Source organism: Harpia harpyja, chromosome 6 (assembly GCF_026419915.1).
Source record: "Harpia harpyja isolate bHarHar1 chromosome 6, bHarHar1 primary haplotype, whole genome shotgun sequence".
In the NCBI taxonomy this organism is placed as follows: domain Eukaryota; kingdom Metazoa; phylum Chordata; class Aves; order Accipitriformes; family Accipitridae; genus Harpia; species Harpia harpyja.
The window spans coordinates 24,430,434-24,453,321 of NC_068945.1; the positions used below are offsets into that span (position 1 = coordinate 24,430,434).

Sequence of the window (22,888 nt, forward strand, 5' to 3'; positions counted from 1 at the left end):
TATTTTTCTTTACTGCTTATAAGGGAAACTTAGATAATTCTTAGATATACAAAGCTGGACAAGATGAATCCCAGACTTCGTAAGCAGGTATATTAATTCAATCAAGTGAAAAATACAATTTTTTTTGCAGATGTGCTATACATACATTTCTGTCCTTTCCTGCCCTTTTCTCAGCTTCTCATCTCTTTGGTGCTTAAGCTGTAGATCTCAACAGCTTCTGTGGGAGAAAGGGAAAAATGCTGATTGCTTCCTAAAAAATCATCAAGTGCAACCACACAACAATCTTTAGCATTCACAGCCAAGCACCTAGTTTGTTAAGTATCCATTAAAAAATGAGTTTGCTACAACTTCTCTGTGTATGTGGAAATAGGTGACAATCTTTTCATGTTGTTTGGGGCCTTAACCATGCACATGAAGCTTTCTACTCTCCTCAGAGTTGCTCACAGGTTTTAAGGCATTCAGGGAGCTTGTGGTAATAACCTCCACGAGCCACTGAATGTGGAAATACCCAGTCCTACAGCTTCATAGCCTTTTAAGCTAAGATCATAATCTTATTAATTAAGATTAATCTTAATTTCCTGGAGGAAATGGCAAAGCAGCAGAAGTCTCACTGTCTGCATTTGCCTATGCACCCTGGCCCTGCCCTTCCTTGGCATCCAGACCCCTATATAAATAAGCCTGTCCTTAATTTTAAGTCCCACTGAAAGCAGCTGGCAGGGATGTCTGCTACCGAGCGCTCTCAAAGGCACCACAGAGGATGACGTGGGCTTCTGGGCTGACTCAGTGCCGATGCTCTTACTCTCTGCTGTGTATGAATTTTGTTGAATCAGGGCTTACGGGTGCATGTCATGATTTACCTACAGCCACTGAGAGACATGTTCTCCTTTCGCAGTGTATAATTAAAGTAATTCTTCTAGCGTAAGGCTAGGGTTCTGGATTAAGCCCAGGTGGCAGCTAGCATCATGTGATATAACTTAATTATCTTACTGTCAGCTGTGCTTTGCTGAGCATCTGGCCTTTAGTCTTTCAGGTTGAAGCTCCAAGTTAATTACAAATACCATCAGGATTGCAAGGAAGCCTAATTGCACTTACGTCCTTAACATTGTTTAATCCATTTTGAAATCCTAATCTACACATCATAAAGTTTATTGGTCATGTTAACTGGCTAAATCTGTCATTGCAAGAATGGAGGAAATTGGCTAATTTAACTAGACAATAGAATTTTAAAATCCTATGTCCAGATAATCCTGTTGTTGATGTCACAAAATTCTACTCTATCGTTTTTCTTTTCAAAACATTTTTACAATTAAGATTGATTATATAAGGCTGATTATTCTAAGGCTGATTACTTTCAGTGCTGCAGAGAGCTTTTCCTCTTTCTCTTCTTCCAGTGAAGTGTGGCAGAAGCAGCGTTAAATGCAATTATGGATTCAGAAATGTTTATGGTAGGCAGAGCCTTCAGATTAGCATGACACATGGAATTTGTGAGCTGTTAGATTTGATTTCAAAGCGTTAGGCTAGGATTTCACATTTTGTTTTTATAAAATGCAAATAGACTTCAGTTGTTTTGTTATTAAGATGGATTTGAAATGCTAGCCAGGGAGCAGATATGGAACCCATACTCGTTACACAAGTCTTGCTTCCTGGAATGGATTTTCTTTCTTTTTTCTTTAGGATTTCTCCCAGATGCTAAGTAAACTGCTACTGTGAGACAGGCCGAGCAAAAAGCTGTTCCCCTCACTAATAAGGGATAAAGAAGTAAGGAATGAATGAAGTGAAATCGGAACGAGGACACACAAAGTCTTTTCCGAGAACATGCATTGAAGGAAGAAAAATCCAGTACCCACAGGCCACTGAATGACAATCACTGGTCTACGCAGAGCTCCTCTGCATTAGAGCTGAAGGCAAACGAGCTGCCTTGCCTGGCAGCAGCAATCTTTATCACTCCTGGTGATCACACCATGACTTCTAGAGCTACATGCAGGCGTCGCTGCTGGTGTAGGTAAAGATGTAGGATCCCACTGTTCACGGCGCAGGTAAGCCAGGGAGCTCCAAAGCACGGTGCCAGCATTATTGACTATCCTGAACACCATGGCATACCTTTGACTGTGAGGAGAGGACCTACTCGTAAGTGTGCATGACACCTGAAGGTCTTCCTGAGACCAGGTTAGCTGCGTCCCGACAGCGGGCCTCCCCGTGGGGCCCATGCACTGCAAGAAGGCGTTCTCCAGAGGACGTTCAGTCACAGGAGTGAGCAAACCTATTCTGCCACGTGCATCCAAACAGATTGCCAGAAGTCTGCCTGCAAGCTGCTGACAGATTGTCAAGCAGCTGCAAAGACGAGGTGGGGAGCTCCCGGGTACTCCCAGATTGCACCAGAAGAAGAGGGTGGAGTGGCCTTTACAGTTGTTTCAGGCTGTCATCGGATTTCCAGCCATCAAACTGAAGCAAGACCTCAAATGTCATTTAAGATTTCAAGTTAGCTTCTAACTGGAGTCTCCGAGGCAAAATCTCAATCTGACAAATAATTGAATAACCCAGTTTTCTAACAAAAAAAGACCAACATCTGCTATAAAGAGCATTTTCATGGTTGTAACATTTAGTCCTAGGTTTAGTCAAATATTACGGGAATGCATGCAAATGCCTGTGGATTTCCAGGAATTTGCAGATAGCTGTCAGCATCCCAGGTTTCCCATTGCAATGCATGATAAACAGGAAAGGTAGAACGATCCCTTGAATTTCTTGTTAATTGTGCCTATAAATAAGAGAACAAACACTTTTTCTTTTAAATCCTCTCTGCGTACTTCAGACAAACATTGTGCTGGCTAAAAAGGCTGAACCAGCCAGTAAGGCTTGCTGGTCCACGCTGACATGCTTGCAGTGATCTGTGCATGGGTTCGGAAGGAAGCATGACTGAACGTTTCTATAGAGATTAGAAAGAACAGGTCTTGTTTCCCAGCCATAGCCTTGATTAGCAAATACTTAAAGTTAGGAAGATCTGTTGTTTTTACAAGGACATTTTGTTCCAGCAGTGGTTGTGTTTTCCTCCCTTTGCTCAAGCTGCGAGAGGCTGGGAGGCCAAAGGAGCCCAGGGTGAACAAGAGCTTTCTGTCTCTCACATCCACAACACCTGCCTGAGAGGTACCATGCTGCAAGGACACCTGGAGTCTGAGGCTGCTGCTTTGTCGCAGCAGAATCGGGAGAGGTTTCCCCAGAACAAAACGCATTCTCTTCAACTCAAAAGGGTGATTTGTTGGAATAGAAATCAAGCTTTCAGGGTGTATTTCTCTGGCCTTTTCCTGGGATTACCGAAGAGAGAAGAGTGGGCTAAATGAAATAAAGTCTGATGCATCTAGGTATTTATAGATAATTTTGGAAAGATACATAGATCTGTATGCAGATATATCCTGTAAAGTTAGGAGCAGGGCGCTGCAACTTATTGCATGTGCAACGGTAACCAACATTTTGTTATCTGCTCGTAACTGCTAGTCTCGTCAGCTTGAATTGTGCTGGGCTGGAACAGGCGATCCGAGGGAAGGGGTTTCCCTTGAAACCCTGACGTGAATCCCCTGCGCCTCGCGGAGCGGAGACAGCATGTCCTTAAACCTGAACAATTCTGCTTCTCACTTCAGCTGTGGTTCATTAAACCACTTTCTGATGCTGGGTCAGGATGGAATTGGTTATGTTGGAATGAAACCCGTTTTCAGACAAAACTTTTCTTTTCTGCATTTTCCTTTTCACCGCAGATTTACATCCCCAGTCTTCAGCTTGATAAAATCACTTCTGCCCCTTTGCTTGTGCTTATAAGGAGGTGCTTTCTCAAAACTTGAGTCCTAGCTACTTTTTATAGCTGCAAAATGTAGTGCAGATACTGCTCCTGAGCACTGAAGTAAGATTTTAGCAGAGCGGGGCTGAACTCCAGTACTCAAGTGAATTAGAGAGATGTATATGTAGATCCAAGCTGTTTTCATGCTCTCTTTGAAGTGTGCTGAGACCAAGCCAGTTTATTCTAGCTGTTCTGTCATTTCTCTTCACTTTATACCCAAGCTGAGGTATTAAAAATATTGGTATTAAAAGTCTATAATGGCTTTCATTGTTACTTCAAAAGTCCTACCTCTCCAAAGTTTTCATGTTCAGCCAAGCTTGACAGATATAGACGTCTTAAAGAAAAAAATGATCTTCATCCTTTCCTTCTGCTTCTTGGCTGCATTTTCCAACCTCTTTTCAGAGAAATATAGTATTTCAAATATTTCACAGAAAAAAATATGACTCCTCCCAGACTCCTGAGGCTGCTCTCACAGGTTGCCGGTGGATGCTACTGGCAGTAGGACCATGCTAGCTGACCTGGCATGAAGAATTGTCTTGTACCTGAATGCCTCAGATCCATGCAGCTATAAGGGGTGGTTTGGGGCTTCATGGCAGCCCACTCGAAAAATCAAGCGAGTAAGCTTGTCTAGCCATGTCCTTTGGCACTGACACTGATCAAGTGACAGGAATATTTTTGGCTTCAGTCTTTCAGCCTAGCTTGTATCCCTATACTGCTTTTGCCATCCTCTAATGGATAAAAGTCACCATCTGTGAAGATCTGTACAGGCAGGATCCGGATCTCTGCTGATGTCCCATTCCTGATATCCTTTAGCCAGGGCATCAGTGCTCTGTTGTACTCTAACAGTTGCTGGCCCTGGAATGCAAGTAACTTCCCGGCCTCTTTTATGGGGCTCTGAGGAGAAGCCGTGCTGCAGGATGATAACATTTAGCAGGATTCCCCAGGGGCATTGCAGTTGTAGGCGCCAAGTAAATGACCCACCACACTCCTACTCGTATGATAAGGAACTTTACTGGTACACTTTGCAGCCTGCTTTAATATTACCTCTTTCACCTCTTGCTTTTTTTAAAGCTACGTGGCTTGCCTTCACAGGACATCTGTGGGTGGTGGGTGGCCTATACAGGGCAGGAGAAAATGCGTAAGAATAACAGGGCTCAGTTTCACTGCCACCACGGATTTCATCAGCTGCAGAGCCAAAGCAGCAAGCGCTTAAGCTATAAAACCTTACTCTCTTACCAGTATTCAGGCATGGGTGGGAACTGCTGTAACTTCATGTGATTCACATTTACCTTTCAGAGGTGCACAGGACCACTGCCTCATGGTCTTGTGCCCAATAGACATAAATCCTGCAAAAGAAAGAGGGTGGAGTTTTATACTCATTTTCTCCCCTCAAGTGTAGAGGATTTTGCCCGGGCTATTTCGTTAGCTGGGAGGAGGTGGTGAAGAGGAAGTCATTTGCTGTGTGGCAGAGAATATGTGCAGCACCAATACACAGGGATTTTCCATTTGCTCTTTCTCATGCAGCGCTTCTGCTTTTTTCTTTATTTACCACAGTTGCAGGACCCTAACAGTATTTCTGCAAACACAACTGTTGTCTGTGATGGATGTCAAATTCAAAGAAACAAGACAGCAGAGGTTGGTAGACTTCATTGGTATCAATACTGTGATGAAGACACCTAGCTCTAGTATTGTGTAAACATATGATAGCTGATGTTTAGTAAGAGAGCTCGGGGCAAAGGTCTGAATGTAGCATCTCAGCACACTGGTGTGCTGTAAGCTGGATTATGTCTTGCAGAAAACTGTCCTTCATTTACGATACTGCAATAGACTGCTAAGCACATGTTTCCACCCAAGACAAAGGCAGCTCAGGAATTTGAATATTGTGGGAAGCCGGGCTTTGTCTGGGTATTATTTTGGGAAAGGAATATGCGTGGGTGGATGAGAGACAGTTCAGGTGGGGAAGGAGGGACACAGCATGTGGGAAACAGGCAGCGAAGGGGAGCTGCAGCACAGCCAAGCTGCGTGGATGCCTGTCCTGGGAGCAGCCCGAGAGGCCGGAGAGCTGGCTGGCAAAGATCTGCTGCTGTGAGAAGAGAACTTGCCTCTGGTTGTTTGCAACCTACTGTGTTTGTGAAGGCAGACTCTCTATATTGTTCTCCATAAAAAGAATTGCATCAAAAATGCTGGTCTCTGCTATTAATATCTTTACTTGGAAAAAAACTTAAGGGCCCGAATTTTGTACAGCTGGAATGGTGTGGGATTGCCTTTATTTTAATGTGGCATATTTTCTAATAAAGCTTTTCTTTTCTCCTTTTCCCTCTCAGTTCTTACTTGTTGTTCCTGTTGTCTCTGCTTCTCAGGAGAGGCAATAGGTCTCAGAGGGGGCACCCCGTCACCTTGGGGAAGCCTCTTCTCTGTAGCACAAAACCCGAGGTCCTGTCTGAGGGCAGAACTTGGTCCTGCCATAGGGCTCAGCTCTTTTGTGTTAAGAGCTGATGTTGACGCTTATAGAAGAGGCTGAGTTTCTACTACTTAACACTCATCCATCCAAATAAGTGTAAGAAGTCTACCTGTCCAGCTAGCCATTCATCTGTGCTTCTGATTGCTTCCTTTGACTCAGATGAACGATGTCCAGAGGGGAGATATCAAAGCAAAGGTCATTCACAGGGTTTATGAGAAAACAGCAATACTTCCCAGTTGGAAAAAATCCCCAAAGTCCTACTGGTTTGATCAGGCTGAACTTAGAGTGCTCATAGCAAGTGAGAACGTGAGGCACTATTTGCATATTGCTGCTCAGTATTGATCTGGACAAGGTCCTTCTAGTCAATGAGTGCATTTATTGAACTTCCCTTCCCTCTCACACCCGAGCAGGCTTCTGTGGTTGTTGATAACATCATACTCTCTCTGGGGAGCTTTTCTGTACAGAACTGACTGTCCTGAACCCCCAAAGGAGAGTGTCTGTCCACAGTCAACGGGTAGCCAGGGGTTCAGAGGCATCTCCTAGTGCAACGGTGACACAGTCCAGCAAAGGAGAGATCTACAGATGCTATCTTAAAATAAGCAACAATTTCACCAGTGAAACAACACCTGTTCAAAAAATAGCAATAATTTTGAAATTCAACCAAAATAAACCTGCAAAAAGTTGGCCAGAAGCCTCTTGTGATTCTGGACTAGCCTATAGTAGTTAAGGCAAAGAAGTAATATGGCAAATACTGAGACTGAGGATCACACTGCAGCCCATAACCCCAATCCCTTAGATGAAGCATGCTTAGACTTGAAAAGTAATTTATATATAAAAATATCTCTGGACTCCTCCCTCCCACCTCTCTGAGTCCTGATAATGTTCTGGGAGGTGTCACACTTTCTGCTGAGATGTTTAAAGCAAACCTAGTAGCTAGAGAGGTCACCTACTAATGGAGGTGCCATCTTTCTAGGCTTCTCTAATTACAACCAGTAGTCAATTCATTGCCATCTTTCTGAGTCTCTGGCTGCAACTGGCAGGGAGAATAAAACAGCAGCCACTGAGATTCGAAAAGCTGTGTGCAATCTGGATTGTGCATTTAGACAGTGTTTATTTAAAAAAGCTATTATCTACCAGCTGCTCATAAACTCTGTTATGCCCTGCAAGAATCTTTGTACTATGTAATTGGCTTGCCTCTCCCTAAATGCATATTCCACTGGTTTGAATTAGCTGCTAGCTCATAGTGATTATGGTCATCATTCATCTAGAACAATTCAAATCAGATTTGGAAGTGGTGACATCACCTATGTACGAGTAGTGTCTGTACAGTGGGGGCATACTGTCCTCAGCCTTGGCCTAACCTGTGTCTTCTGTTTTCGTCTGGTGTCTTACAAAGCACAGAGTTTATGCAAGAAAGCCTTTCCCTCTTCCACTACAAGTAACGTGTATTGCAGTTAGTGTTATTGGGACCTTAATTACCATTCTAAACACTGTGACCCTGTGCACACACACAGAAACAGGTTTTCTGTTTAACCCCGCACATTTACAGAGAGTGTTTGTTGTATCTGTTATGTCTGTGGACATCTCCTTCTTAACATCTGTGCAATATTATGTGATGGTTCTTCTGGCTCTGCAGTAAACAGAAACCATATGAAGGCTCGGTGTTGGTGCTCCCTTGGACCTACCTAATGCTGGCCCTGATGTTAAGACTGGAGAACTACTGATGAACAGTGGAATGAAATAAATTATTGATGTAACTTGTGTATAGAAGATTTCTAAGTTCATTTAAATAGTGACAGGCATAGCTGATTTTTTGGTGAGATGCTGTATATTGGTAGGACAATAGAAATCTGCAGGAAATGTTGGCAAACCTTCACAGGATTTTGACTTAACTTTCTAAGCTCATAGGTAGGAAAGTTTTCCTCTTATTATTCTGTTTCTTAGTTTGTTGGCTGTGTTCTGGCAATTTGGATGCCAAATAACTCAGCAAGATCAGGAAAAGATCTTTTCTAAAATATGTGCGCTCTCATTACGCAGCAAAGCAAGTCAATGTTGCTGAATTGATGGCACCTGTTTCCAGTACAGCAATAGGATGTATTTGTAGAATATCTTACACTTTTCAGAAATGCTACCCATAAGGAAAAGCTGTCTTCTGGAAGGTCTGCATAGTAAGGAAAACTTCTGAATTGCATTTTCATTTGTACCAATCTCAGCATCAATAGCATTTGCCATTAGGTGTAGGTCCCAATTTTTGTACTGAGACTACATGAACCCCAATTACCACTTAAATCTTCATGTGTGAAGTAGGCAAGGAGGCCTATCACCAGGGTACTGTCAGCAGGTGAGTTCTCAGAGAGTTAAGGCTGGACCGGTATACACCTTAAACCCTCCTTCTGTCTCAGTGCTCCCTGTAACACTGTAGGAATAGTGTTAACCATTTGCAGTGCCAACATTACAAAGATATGAAGGCTGATCATGCTAGAAAGATGATTTGAACAGTCCATGCATGGTAATGGGTGAGGAGCTCAGAATGAACTGAGTCCAGTCATAAGCAGGGTAGGCAGGAAGAAAACAAGGAAAGAGTGGATACTAATACAACAGTACAGGTGATGGACTTGGAGGGATAAAATTTGTCTTTAAAGGCTTTAGAAGTATGTTTTCAAACACTCACAGCCACTGAATCTCTTCTCTAAAAGCCTGCTTATTTTAAAAGTGCATTTGAAAGATTTTTAACACCTTTCCAGGAGTGAACTGAAAATAGGGTATCTCTCTCTAAGTATCCAAAGAATAGAGCCTTTCCACATGTGTGTAATAGTAATGTTGAAGGTCCTACTGAACAAAATTATGTTAGCCAGTGTCTGCAAAGTAAAAATCAAAGTAAGGACCAAGTTTTTCCTTTAATTGATATGACTGAGTCAAGTTTAGCTTCAGTATTTCTGGAGAAAAGTTTTCCAATGTCAAAGAAATAAAAAGCTGGATGCCCAGCTTCCCCTCTTGTTTGTCTCACTGCAACCTACTCACATAATTGGAGAGGCTGATTTATCATTTGTGCAATGAATTTGTAAAGAGCAAAATGACAACAGCAGAAGTTTAAAGTTCCAGCTGTGAATTTCCTCTTTTCTGTTGGCCTATATCGGAGCCAGGAATACATATCCTGCAGCTTTTTGTGATTTACAAGAGTGATATTCACCTTCTGCAGAAGGCCTCAAGTAAGTCTGTTTACAAGGCTGGGTTTACTCAGGTAATTCAAACAAGGCAAGTCTGGTTTTCCATCCAAAACCATTCTCCCAGGAAGCTGAAGCAAACCCACCCGACCAAGCTAAGTAAGTCAGCACTCACAAGTGTTCTTATCAGCAAAATGTTGTCATACAGCATCAATCAGAGAATAGGCAGCCATACAGCACTGTAATAAAAAATCTATTTGGCACTTCCTGGACTATTTACCATTTTATTGAATACCACACTCCTCTGAATGACGACTGCAAATTCCAGGGGACAATCCGGCCCACTCTCCCTTCAAGACTGGAATTTTAATGGCTCCAATAAGAGATGGTCATCTTTCATCAGATATTGTGGTGTTTATTTTAGCTTTTTGCCTCTTTTGTGGCAACAGTGTCTGCACACAGGCCTGGGATATCAACCGATGACAGTCAGTCCTTTCAGAAGTCTCACCAAGGCACTTGAACCATCCATTATGCAGGGCAGCATGAGATAAATTTATCAGAAACATTTGCACAGGCCTTCAGCAAAGGAACGGGTGCACTCTGTGTATTTTCTTCAGGCTTGGTTGGGAGCACAAACAGGACCAAATGATGGAAAGATTTGGTTTGCAATAAGAGACAGTTCCCTCATTCAGGTTTGCTTCAAGTTTCATCAGTGCCAAGTGAGTCCACTGTGAACCTAATGCCTCTGCATGGACATGGATGTATGGGTGAAATGAGTGAAAGACTCAGTTACATTTAACTTTGGTTTACTTTTACATTTCTTGTCTTTTCAGTTCCTAGAGTTTAAATCGAAAAAGGTTATTGTGGTCGTCTATGGTGACACTCCACTTGTAGCCCAGTTTAGGACATTGAGACAGAAAGAACGATACGTACAGATCCTTATTTTTACAACCATTGATCATTTGATCGGAGGTCATACTGTTTGTAACTTTTAACTTTTCCAGCCCAAGAGCTGAACTGTCATATATCAACGTGTGTTTTCTTCTTGCATAAACAGGTGCTCAGTACAGTCTACTTTGCAAATTAGTTTTCCCTTACTCTTTAAAGAAGACAGAGAAATACTGCAACGGGTAACACCAGGATGTGCTGATGGATTTGTCATTAACTTCCTTCAACACATCTATCAGTGCTTCCCAAGACTATTGTCTACAGCTTCAACAGTCAGACCCCATTCTCAGTTACACACCCAATGCTTTGAAGCAAGTGCCTACCTTTGCTCAGAAATATGTATATGCTCATGATTTTTGTGGTACAGTTTGTATGTCTGAATCTAGAAGAAAGGTGGAGCAAATGTCCATGGCAGGTAAGTTGTTTGTTGGGAAAAGCCTTCTCCCAAGCTGCTGGTGGGAATTGATCTTGCGTTTCTTGGTGGATGGTATCTTATTGCACTGGAGTTGTTCTTTCTCCGCACATAAATCCAAATCTGCTCAGAACAGTAAATTAGCCCCTTTTTAAAATGCCACTGTGCTGAAACAGATGCAAAGCTTTCCACAGCCCCAGTGGGATTTTCTTGAAGTCCACGAGCAGGCTCATGGCCAAGATGTAGGATGCAAAGCTGGGGCTCAGCTGTGGTCTAGCTAGATATTCTCAGAGGTCAGGTGCTTTGCCTCAGGGAGCCTCCACATGGCCTGTCTTTAGACCTTTTAAAGGTTATGGTGGTATATCCCTCTGGGACGCTCCTACAGAGTTGCATGGTGGTAGCTCTGGCAGGGTCGAAGTGCCTGGCTTGGCTGAAAGTGGCCTCTCCCTTCCACCGCTGAGAGCACTCCATGGCCACCACCGGTTGGAAGAGCCCCCCATTGACCCTGACCCTGGCAGCTGAACCCTGAGGGGGGTGCATTCAGGACCCTGACAGCCAGAGATTTGGGTCTCCTTGAAATTAATAGTAATAGCGTTGCTAAATCCTCAGGAAAATTCTTGAGAGCAGAACTGGAGGTTTGATACCTTGTTTCCATTGGCTTTCAGTTGCAATTCATGTCCTAGCTGCTCCTTATGTCTTTGGAAAGTTCAGCCCATAAAGGCTAGAATTTCCCAATGACCCTAAGCAAACGCAGAACTTGTGCAAACACCCACATTTCTGCGGTCCCCTGGAAATCCTCTGTTTGTTTTGCTAACAATTTTTGTGATAATTTATGTTTTCCGAACACTGGCATAGAATTCTTAAGAAAAACATAATCTGCTTGATTTTCCAGGTGGATTTAAGCATTCAGTACGTGAGCCATGAACTCTGGAGAACACTCCCGTAAGGTCAGCAGCACTGGGTCAGGCTCTGCAGAGCACACTGTGGGATGTGGGATGTGGGACGCACCTCAGGTTAATGACTTGCAATTGCATGCAGCCTTTCCTAAAGCTGCGCGTGTAGTTAATGCGTATCAGAACTCAGCGAGACTATTCAAATTACCTCAATTTCCCAATGATTTATGATGCATGTTTCTGACATCATTGGTTATTTATCTGTGCTCCTAGTTTGCTAGCCAAAGCAAAGAGGGGAGAAACAGATGCAGTAATACTGTGTTTGAGCAAAGGGTCAGATGTTTTCAGAGACAGTGTAAGTTGGATAGAAGGGTACTAAAGGACTTGAAAGTCAGAAAACTAGCAGAGACATCAGTCCAGTCTAGAGTCAAAGAAACCAAAAGAGCCTTTCCTCATTCTCTTTCTACAGTGAATCATTTCCTGACTCTGGAAGATGGATTCTGTTCATTTAAGTAGTTTTCCAGGGTGTATTTTATATTGCAGACTGGAAGTTTTTTACGATATGCCACTTATGACTTTTCATAACCCTAAAAAGTTAGGTTTCTTTAGTAGGAGAAAACCCACTTCAGACACAGCACTTACAATAAATGGGCCAAATTCTATTCTCAGTTACAGCTATGCAACCCTGATCCTTAGTGCATGTAATAACTGAACTTAGTAGAAGTAGTGGATTAAAGACCTGGGGTTCCAAAATCCACCCTCAGATGCATGTGTGTGGCTAGGACTGAAATCAATGGGAGTCCCATGTGTACATCCAGGGTAGACTCTGGCTTGTGATTTTTATTGTTTGTGCTATTGGATAAAATTGATTCCAGCGTTACGTTTCTCAGTCAGAGTTATTTCTACATCATCATGCATCAAAATGTTGGCTTCAATCTCTTCTTCTTGATGGTAGCTTTGAGGAGTATTTGTTTTCTGGTTAGTCTGGGCCCAGCATTAATCATTCTCAGGCTTCCTCTAACCTTTTTTTTATTATTTTACTGATGGCAGATTTAACTGTTGGCTCACCTTTATTTCCAAAACAGATGAATTTTATTAGTCTCTAATATTAACCAGATCCAACTGGTTGATAGAGTTAAACCAATGTGGGCCAGATGCTCAGCTGGTGAACCGCAGTCCTGTTGATTTGGGTACCCTGTCTGGGAGAGTCTGACAGAATGCCCGGGAAGGCGGAGAGCCCCAGCTCGCAAGTGCAACCACGTAGAGCTGAAGGTCAGCTTGCTGGGCTCCATCGGGTACTCTGAATTAGAACAGAGTCCTATTAAATCTGCTGCTTTGTAACCAGAAGGGAGGTGATCTTTCAGGGGGTATGTTTTTCTTTTAATAGTTGAAGCTTGGGGCTTTGGGGGAAATGTATTTCATAGAATGGTTTGGGTTGGAAGGGACTTTTAAAAGTTGTCTAGTCCAACACTCCTGCAATGAGCAGGGACATCTTTAACTAGATCACGGTGCTTGAAGCTCTGTATTTCTTTATGTTGGTAGTGGAATGATTCTGAACGAGACAGTAGACACTTTGGTGAGGAGCTGGGGGCTGTTATTGAATCAGAGGCTTACAGCTCATGATGTTTTCTAGCTTGGAAACTTGGATTGGTCTCTAATCTAAAAGCTAGGCATCAGATTCAGAAACACAGGCAATCTCATGAAGATGGGCTGTTTCTTCTTTCTTGTTTTGTTTTTTCCTCTTCTGCTTTTCTTTCTTTTAAGGAGTGAGAATCGCAGCTTGCGCATGGTTCTAGGTCTGCAGAAAGCCGTTGTGCTGTGCAGGCAGTACAATTTGCAAGGCTTATGTAAAGGCTCAGGAATGAAAGGGGAAAGTGGTGAGGAGAGGAATTTCATATTGCCACCCGGAAGGCATGTGGACCTTCTGCGGAAGAGGCTGAAAGATCTGAATGTTTAGAGTCATCTTTTCTAGCAGTTTCAAATGCAGCAAAAGAAATAGTGCTACCTCTGTCGTTGCCTCTTTATTTCCGTAGCTGTTATTGGTGAAGCCTACTTCTGAGCATTCATTTCTGCACTTTGAAGCAGGGCAGACAGACCTGGATGCTTTTAAAGTAGACATAAGGCTTACTCAAACTAACTAAGCTGGATTTAAGAACACTCAATTTTCAAGTAATTCTTAATCATAGGATCACAGGAGGGTTCAAGCTGGAGGGGACTTCAGGAGGTCTCTGAGCAGGAACCTCCTGCTCAAAGCAGGGTCAGCTATTATCTGGATATTTGGAAAAAATAAAGCAAAGATAACTGGAAGTATTACTTCACCAGCATTTCATGGCTGAGACCTGTTAGTGCAGACAGGACAGACAACAGGCTCCAAATCGAACAGCAAACTGGCACTGGTTCTCCTACCTTTTGTGTGCTTATTACCTGCACTCAGGAAGCCCAAAGAAAGGCAGAACTTATTTGTGCTGGAGTACAGGGTCTGCAAGTTGCTGAGGCAGTGGCAGGTTCTGCAGCCATGCACAGCAGTTATTTTGCTGTCTGTAGCTGTTTTTCCATTTTCCTTGATGTTTACTGGTAGCAAAAATATTTGTGATGTGAAGACTAATTCCTGCAGAATAAATCACAAGCACATCTGCACAGCATTCTCTGAGTTTCCCTCAGAGTGGCCTTCACTGTAGTGCACATGACAATTGCCGTATTTCTTGAGAAAGACAATATTCTCTTTTTATTTTCCCAGTTTATTATGGGTTCCTTGCTCCATGCCTTGGTCTGTCCATGCAAATTCTTACGGACCTTTGTCCACAGCTTGTGAACTGAGCTATGAGGTCACATCATGGACTTCTGGGGAGAACAAAAGGTGCTTTACATGGAAGAGCCATACGTTGGGTTGTTTGTGCCTTGTGAACGCGGTAGCAATGAGCTTCACAACTGAGCTTGGTACCTGTGTGCCACAATGCTGTCAGCTACGGAGAGTTCTACTATAATATGAAGAAAAGACCTAGAGAAAAAAGATCAAGTTTTTTGAGAAAGATTTGGGCTGGCCAGGGCTGTTGACTCAGGTATAAAAACTTGGCCACAAAATTACCAAAAAGTGTAGCCTTAGCGCAAAACTTTATCCTCTCAACATGTTTTATTACATTCTGTTTCAAACGGTCCTGCTTGCCTGTCACGTCACTTACTGTTAATGAAGGATTGTGGCAGGAACAGGAACCAGTAGGCTGTGCTGGCCAGAGGCTCGGGGTAACACCACGTTCCCTTCAGAGGGCAAACCAGAGCCATCCTTGCACTAGCTCTCCTGTTATGCCTAAATATTTATTTAGGATACCTGCTCACCACATACAGGATGCTTATAATACTTCTAAGGGTTTTATCTATAAATACAAAGCACAGAGAGTGTCCTTTTTTCAAATTTTATCAGGGAAATGCTATGAGACTGAGCTGTTTCTAAACTCAGATGTTTTCTTAGCCCAGTATTCCAGACTTTGTAGCTGCCACTGTACTTGAGTGGCCAGCTTGGACATTTTAAGGTATCCTTCTGCACTTCCTTGTTCAGAGCAGAGCAACAGAGAACAGTTTTACACATCCTTATACCTTCATTTATCTCAAAAGATTTCACCTAAAAACATTTACAATTAAGTAATATGTTAATGTTCATTTGCTTTAAAATCTAGCTAAAAATCTAAAAAGGCAAGCAATAAACATGCAAGAACCATGCATGAAGTTATCCTCAAAAAATATGCATCAGTTGAGCAAAGATGGTATTGTCATTCAGCTAAGGCTTAGCTTGATGCCAGCATTACTCAAGCAACGACAGATCGTATGGGCCTTGATTGTATCTTAGAGAATTAGGTTGCCCAAAGCTTTCTCCTTATCCTCCATCAATAGGGAATGAGAGCTTAGAGCTGTATAAATAATGCCGAAGGAAATGTTGCATTGGACAGTATAACTACATTCTTTTTAACCTTGGAAATACGTTGTGCATACATGGATAATCAGGCCTTTTTGAAATCCTGTGGATGAGCATTGCTGTTCTCTCGCTGCATATACTGGACTGGTAGGCATGTAGAGAGAGAGAGGAATGAGTAACCAGTAGCACATACCATGCCTATGAGCAGATTTCCCTGCTGTGGTGTAATTCTGTCACTGTCGGGCTCCTTTCAGTTCTCTTCAGAAGAATTCCAGGAAATCAGATGGATTTTGAGCCAGTAGACTGATTACACAGCCGCCAAGTCATAAGGGTAAAGCGCTCCATAACTATCCTCCAGAATCCATTAAAGCCCTGCTGAAACATGATCTACTGCTGATTAAAGGGGTTTAAAAGGGGGAGGAAGAGCTTTTTGAGTTGTAAGGCACTGAATGAAAGAGATCAATAAACGAAGCTGGGAGTTCTGAGAATCAGCTTCTCCTTGCAAATGTTTTATTTCAGCTTCACTGGGAGAAACTGCACCTGGACTCTTCCCATCAGCTCCATGGGAATCAGATCAATTTTATGGGTTTGCAGGGAGGATGGGGAGGTTAGCACTGTTAATGGAAAAATACTGACAACTGTATCAAATGCTGCTGTTAATTCGAAACACTAGCAATGTCTTTTGAAGTAATGCTTCACCTTAATTGCCTTGGGGAATAATTTAGCTGTAATTGGAGAGTAGCTTAAAGTTATGTGCGTTTCTGAAACTCAAGAAGGAAAAGGAACGTGGCAAGGAAGAAATGCCCATCTATTGAGTCTATACGGAAACCATTAACTTGGCAAAAACATAGGTGAAAGTTCAGTGATTGAGCAAGCTGGCAGCGCGTAGTCGGAGAGTGGGAGAATGGAGAAGAGGGCAGCGAACCAGCCTGATCTTCAGAGACAGGATTTCCACTGAAATCAATGTTGTACACAAAGGAGGCTGGTGAAGTACAGCAGAAACATTTGTCAGAGAAGACAAAAAAGAGAGATGAATGGGAGTAACCAAGAGGCCCCTAGGAAAGTTCAGTGAATTGTGAGAGCTCACAAAAGACATGCAGGGTTGAATGAGGATACTGAAGGAAAGTGATCCTAAGTCATGTGTGCTGTTCTTGCGAGGTACAATCAGCCCACCAGGATGCCGGCTTTTGCTGCCTGGGAGCTAGTTCCCTTGCTGAAGTTTTCATTTTGTTTTGTGCCCAAGCTGGGAATCCTGTAGGGAGCCTGTTTCCCGGGGATCTCGGTGCTTCCTAACAGTGGACAGTATCTGAGAGGTTTCTGACTTGGACTACTCAAAACCATTAAATCCTTCTGAAAAATGGCTAAGTCCTTTCTCGTAACAGCTGAGAAGGAAAAAAAGAATAGTTCTAAATAATATTACACAACTGCTTGAAGTCATCAGCTGACTCGACCTGTTTTATAGTAGTGGTGATACCACATTCAAGGAGGAGTTACTAGTGCAGGGGCATATTTGGTTATTTAGAAAAAGTGAAGGGAGGTGAGAGTGACAGAATTTAACTTCTGATGGTGCATTCAGCTACCTAGATGCTTCTCCTACTTTTTTTTTTTCTTAACTACTGATGCTGGTCACCCTTAATGAGCAAGACATTAATGAACTACAACAGCACTGAAAAAAAGCACCGAGCTTTGCGAACGCACATACAATCTTTAACCTAGAAATGTTAGTGTTAAAGGAATAAAGTTTACCTTGCAATGCCAGATGTATTTTATTATTTACACAATGTCTTTTAAAAGTGGTGTTTTCCACAAGCTCAGAAAGAGAATCAACAGCAATTTTACATGGAATAGCTAGAATAATAATTACTTAGAAGTTATTCTAGAGAGTATTCCAAATAAGAAAGTGGTGAGATGGCATAGGTTTCTTAATCTCCTGGAAAGAGAGATTAGAGTACAACAGTGTCCTGCTGGGATTATTCTTCATTCAGCCTTCTACAAGAAATAAAGATTGGTTGTGGGAACTTCTTATCAAAGAAATGCCATGCCATTTCTACTCTTTTGGTTTTTTAGTGATAAGTGCAAGTGCTGTGAAAACAACTACTCTTAAATGAGCAAGACTTTACATAATTATATTTTTTTTAAGTCTAAAATGATGGAAAATATTGCAGAAGAACTCCTTATTATTTTAGACCATTTAGGTCTAAAAGCCATTGCCACAGAGGACGTGGCACTTCACTGGTTACAGCATCGGGGGGCACCAGACCAGCACTGGGGGTACAAACCCAATGTCACAAGCCAAAATCTGTTCAGACACTTCTCTCAGGGCTGTAAAGACTCTTTGAAATGCTGAGATGGAGAAGTCAGCACATCTTTCTAATTCAAAGATCAAATTGAGTTAACCAGCGCATTAACTAAGATATTCTTTCTTCTCCATTCTCAAATGGCAACTAGAGGATTAGGGTGGACTTGCACTGAAAGCACTTGAATTCATACACACACAAAAAAAGATGAAATGATGGGTAGGATTCCCATTCTCTGTTACCCTACCAGCTTCCATAAACTATCTCATTTTTTCTTCCAGCCCAAACCCCACAAAAAATTAAATAAACCTGAATTAAACAAATTCGTTTTGAAGATACAGCACAAGCTGAGAAAGCATGCAGTAAAACAAGGTTAATTTCAGGTTTAACTTTAAATTTCTAAATCTCCTGACAACATTGCACAATCTGAAGTAATTTCCCAGTTGGAAAATGATGTCCTTAGTCAGATCCAAGCCAGGAACCCTGCAGATTTGGCAGCTGCACAGGGGCCAGCAGAGAGTGTGTCAGAAAGTAGTCCGAGGTATTGAAATTGTTAAATTCTTCCAACAGTCCCATAGACTGGTTTGACTTAAGTGCCAGCTCGTTTCATATATAGTTGTTGTCAAGGAGGTGAGAATTTGGCAGTTTTGTCCCATCATGTGCTACTTTTTTGCCTCCTTTGGCAGTCTAGGAGAAAATCCATAGCAATGAGAGCTTAAGATGGCATCTTAAGACTAATTGGCTTGGAAATTCTTATTAATAGGGCCAACCCAGGAACTGCTCACCAGTTTGATTGCAAAAGTGAAGCACAGAGTGTTTTTTCCTTTCTCAGCCTTTTCAACAGATCTCTAATTTATTAAAATATGGTAAAACTTTTGTAACTTTGGACTACTGCTTAATACGAACCGTTCCTGAGTCACCCAGGTATGGGACATGATTTATGATTACCATGCCAGGATTTCCTGCAGCATGTGCTCTTCCAGTGGCACAGGCCTTGTGTAATGTGAATGTCTTCCAAGGAGCAGGAATGGGTGAATCGAACACTCAGAGCCATGGACTGTAACTGGTTTGGTTTTTTAATTCAAGGATTTTTTTTTTTTTTTTTTTTTTTAAGAAAAAAAAAGGCCCAACCTCAGACTTGGCTTGGGAGCTCCTGACCGTGGCCAGAGTTACTGTGGTAATTTTGTGCTTTCAGCGCATGGACTGACATGCTCCATGACAGCACATTTGTTAATCTAAAATACTGGTAGATGACACAAATCCAAATCACAACAGGATGTGTTTTCAGTCAGCCAGCAGCACAAGAAAAACTCAGGCATGGCATGTACCATTATATCACAGCCAGAAAATAAATGCACAAAAATGTAAACAAGCCTTAGACAGATGAGTACCATGGTGAGAAAAGTTGGAGGTAGAGCAGCTGAGAGCCCATGTGGCTCCAGGGTACTTTACAGAGCAAGCACTGTCCCATGGTGTGGTATCCTCCATGGCATGATGTGCTTCAACCCCATTTACTGTGAAGGAGTTATGCTGCCTTGCACCAGCTGAGGACTGGGCAATGCAGACTGCCCAACAGCTGCTAGAAGCTAAAAGAGAATTGGCCACGTTTCCAGAAGCTGGCGTGAAAAATCTCCTGTTGAAAACATAGAGACCCAAATGACCTAATTCAGGCAAGAACCATTTCATTCTCCAAGACAGAATTGCTAATAATGATGATTTCTGAGTAGGAGGAATCGCCTAGGAGAGAGCTTCCCAAACCCTCACTGGCTTGGAAATCAGCAGTAGCAATGGCAGCAGTAGCAGGAGTTTCAGGGCTCTGGTCCTTGCTGTTTGCAAGCACTAGAGGACACATCCTTCTTTTTGCTGGCCGTTTACATCCCATTTAGAGGTAGCTTGTGTCTGTCAGTTTGCAAACCTTTAGGTACAGTGCTAGTTGTATTATTTCCCAAAGATCACTGCAAGATGAGCTATTCAAATACAGGTCCCAAGGAGAAAAAATTGTAGCTGCACAGAGACGGCCATATTTCAGAGTTATTTAGTGACTTTTATTTGTAGAGGGGTACTTTCACTGTCAGTCAGTTTGATACCAAAATGGACCACTTTTTTGAGTAAAACCTCTAGATCTCTTCCACAGAGGAGAGAAACAGATGGATGAACCATGTCAGAGAAATGTATGGATGTACTGCTGTCCTCCCCGTGTAGATTTGAAGCTCTGATGAATAATTACAATGAGGGAAACGTATGCCAAATAATGTTGTGACACAGCATCCATGGGATTCTCGGGACAGTTTGGCATTGCCTGGACACTGTTTCAAGGAACCAAGAGAGAGGTAGATGAACCAGTGTCAGAGGGCATTATATATATCATACAGGAAGTGTAAATTCTGCATGTTGAAATGGGTAAGCATGACCGAGAAATAGCAGTCTGCAGTCAATACAGATTAGAAAGGAAATCGTTGACTGCTTGGTATTCCAGCCATTTAAATAAATGAGAATAACATTTCTAAGCAATAGTGAGATAAAAGAATGAAAAGCATGAGGAAATGGCATGCTGTGATTTAAAAATAGCCTAGCAGAAGCCAAGGCAGCCATGCTGAGCGTGGAGGGAGCTGTGCAGCTGTCTGATCGCTACTGCCTTACATGACCTGGAGCATGGGCCGAAGCCCTTGATTTCTTCCTCTCTCCCAAATCTGGGCCTGGCTAAGGATTCCTGGGAACTTTCATGTAGCATTGCAGCTGAGGATCGAGGGCCAAGCTATGTAGTTACAGAAGAGTCAAGACACACACAACTTTAGGCTCGCTGGGCTGGAAGGGGAAGAGGGTGCAATTTCAAAGGAATCACTAGTGTGGAAAGAGTATGTGGAAATTCCTAGTTCACAACTGGAGCTATATAAAACTTGGCCCTTGTGCTTTTCAGAGATTTGCTGTTTTCTCTTTTATGTCAGTTCATGCAGGCTTGCACCCTCTGGGTTTTCTTTTGTGTTCTGGGAATTGAATAAACCCTGGAAGTAGTGAGAATCATCTGGTCTCACAACCTAACCATGCAAAATCCCCTGGCTGGCGTGGTTTTGATGTGAAATCATAAATCAGTCCAGGTTCACACAAAGGGTTTCTGAGCTGCAGCAAACTTTAGACAAATGTGAATTTGGTTTTCGATTAATTTTATTTAAGTTTTCCTCTTAATTTCATCCCTTCTGTGTTTTTTTCATTAACAAACATCTGGAAATTGCATAAGCTGTATTAATATGGATGATTATCTTCTCTCTCTCTCCCCCTCTCTTGCTGTATCATTAACTTTTCCTTTTGGTTCCTCCTTTTCTGTTCCACACACAAATGCGCTTGAAAAAAGCCTCAACGAAAAGTATGTTAGAAGGACTACAGTAGCTTTAGGACTCAGAAAAGAATGTATTCACAGGTCACAAGTAAGGAGCTTGAGTACCCCTCTCTGTGAGGTCTAATTTTGGTATGTTTGAACTATCGACTGATCTTATCATGAAAAAATAAATGCTTATATTACAGTTTAGCATGAAGGTCATAAGGAATAAATATATTCCTTTAGGTAGACCATTGTCCAGTCATTAATTTTACTTGTGTTTTTCTTAATGCCATAATTCCATCTAACTCAAAGTTCAGATGCTTATACTGCACAACCAGAGAGCCAACAGGAATAAAGTGGTAGATCTAATCTAGCCATACTTTTAAAAAGCTTTTAACACAGACCTTCACAGAACACTACAGATGCTTAGAGAGTCTGAGGTCTGTGAGCAAACACAGCATCAGCAATTCTGTTCCAATGGATTTAGAAGTGACATGGTAATGAAGTGTGTGGGGAGAGAGTGCAGGGGGGTGAAAATGGGGGTGGGGAAGGCAGCCACTGAGTTGCCACAAAAATCAGTGCCAGGCCCAATTTTTCTGTTGACTTTCCAAATGCTGAGTCATATAAGCAAAGTGGTTTTGTTGACTGTTTGTGTACTTTTAAGCACCTGTTATATATTTTATAAAAATAAGTAACATACAAAAAAATTTACAGCTGTAGATTGTGGGTTTAATGCAAAATTTCAGTAAACCAAGGTCTCTTCAGACAACCCACTATGTTTTATAGCCTTTAAGAATATGCAGTTTCTATTAGTCTGATATATAAGGCTGGTGCTGAGCTCTAAAGAGGAAGAAGAGCAGATTCCGTTGAAGAAAAACCCAGGGCCAGAAGCCAGAAGGGTAATGAGGACACATGGACAGAGCCAGCAGGAACACCTAAAAATCTTTTGGTTTCATTGCACCTTGTACAATACATGGGGTCTTTACATTTCAGAGAGAAACCCACACAAATAGACATGTTGAAGTTGAAGGAACTGGAAAAGATATAGTAGGGATGTGAAAAGTCTTAGTCAACCCAAAGGTATCCAACAAACCTAAGGCTCCTTGAGGGCCTGAAGGTCTGGCTGCTGGAGGAAGGAGAGGAGGCTGTCTGGGAAAGGTCTTTGTGTGGGAAGGAGTCTTCCTAGGGCCCCCATGCAGCTTTCATCTACTGAGGAGCTGAAACCAAGTGAAGAGGAGGTGAGTGGGGTAGCAGGCGCAGAGGGCTCCTAGCAGAAGCAGTGGTTGAAAGGGCAGCTCAGCTATTCCAAGCCAACCAGCACCTCCAGCTTCTGCCTGGTTGCTTATGCAGGAATGAGTGAAATGGCCTCAGCACTTGTCCCCTCCATGGCGCGGAAGCATGGGAGTTGAGGTGCTTGAGGGGATGGCAGTAGGAAGCTGCCTTTCCCAGGAGAGGGAAGCTCCGATTCTCCTCCCTGTGTTTGCAGTCAAGGGACTATCGGTAGTGTTGGCCTCTAGACTGTTTGTTCTTTCTTGTCTTCACCTAATGAAGCAATGTTTAAGTAACCAATTTTTTTTTAACTTGTTGCTTGAAAGCAGAATGCAGGTTCCCAGATTTAAAGTACTACTTTCATGTAGATCCTACATTTAAAGTAGGGCTTGCGT

General features: G+C 42.4%; 1 long non-coding RNA gene across 2 annotated transcripts in view; it reads left to right on the forward strand.

Annotated features, from left to right (window-relative positions):
• Positions 1 to 22,888, forward strand: part of LOC128143089 (uncharacterized) — a 50,412-nt gene that overhangs the window by 22,561 nt on the left and 4,963 nt on the right. The window contains exons 2-3 of one of the 2 annotated variants that reach the window (XR_008235605.1): positions 10,509 to 10,814; positions 11,704 to 11,758. This is a non-coding gene — a long non-coding RNA (uncharacterized LOC128143089). Of the gene's footprint in view, positions 1 to 2,328; positions 3,246 to 10,508; positions 10,815 to 11,703; positions 11,759 to 22,888 lie in introns of those variants that run through there. The other variant, XR_008235604.1, reaches the window with a different exon arrangement.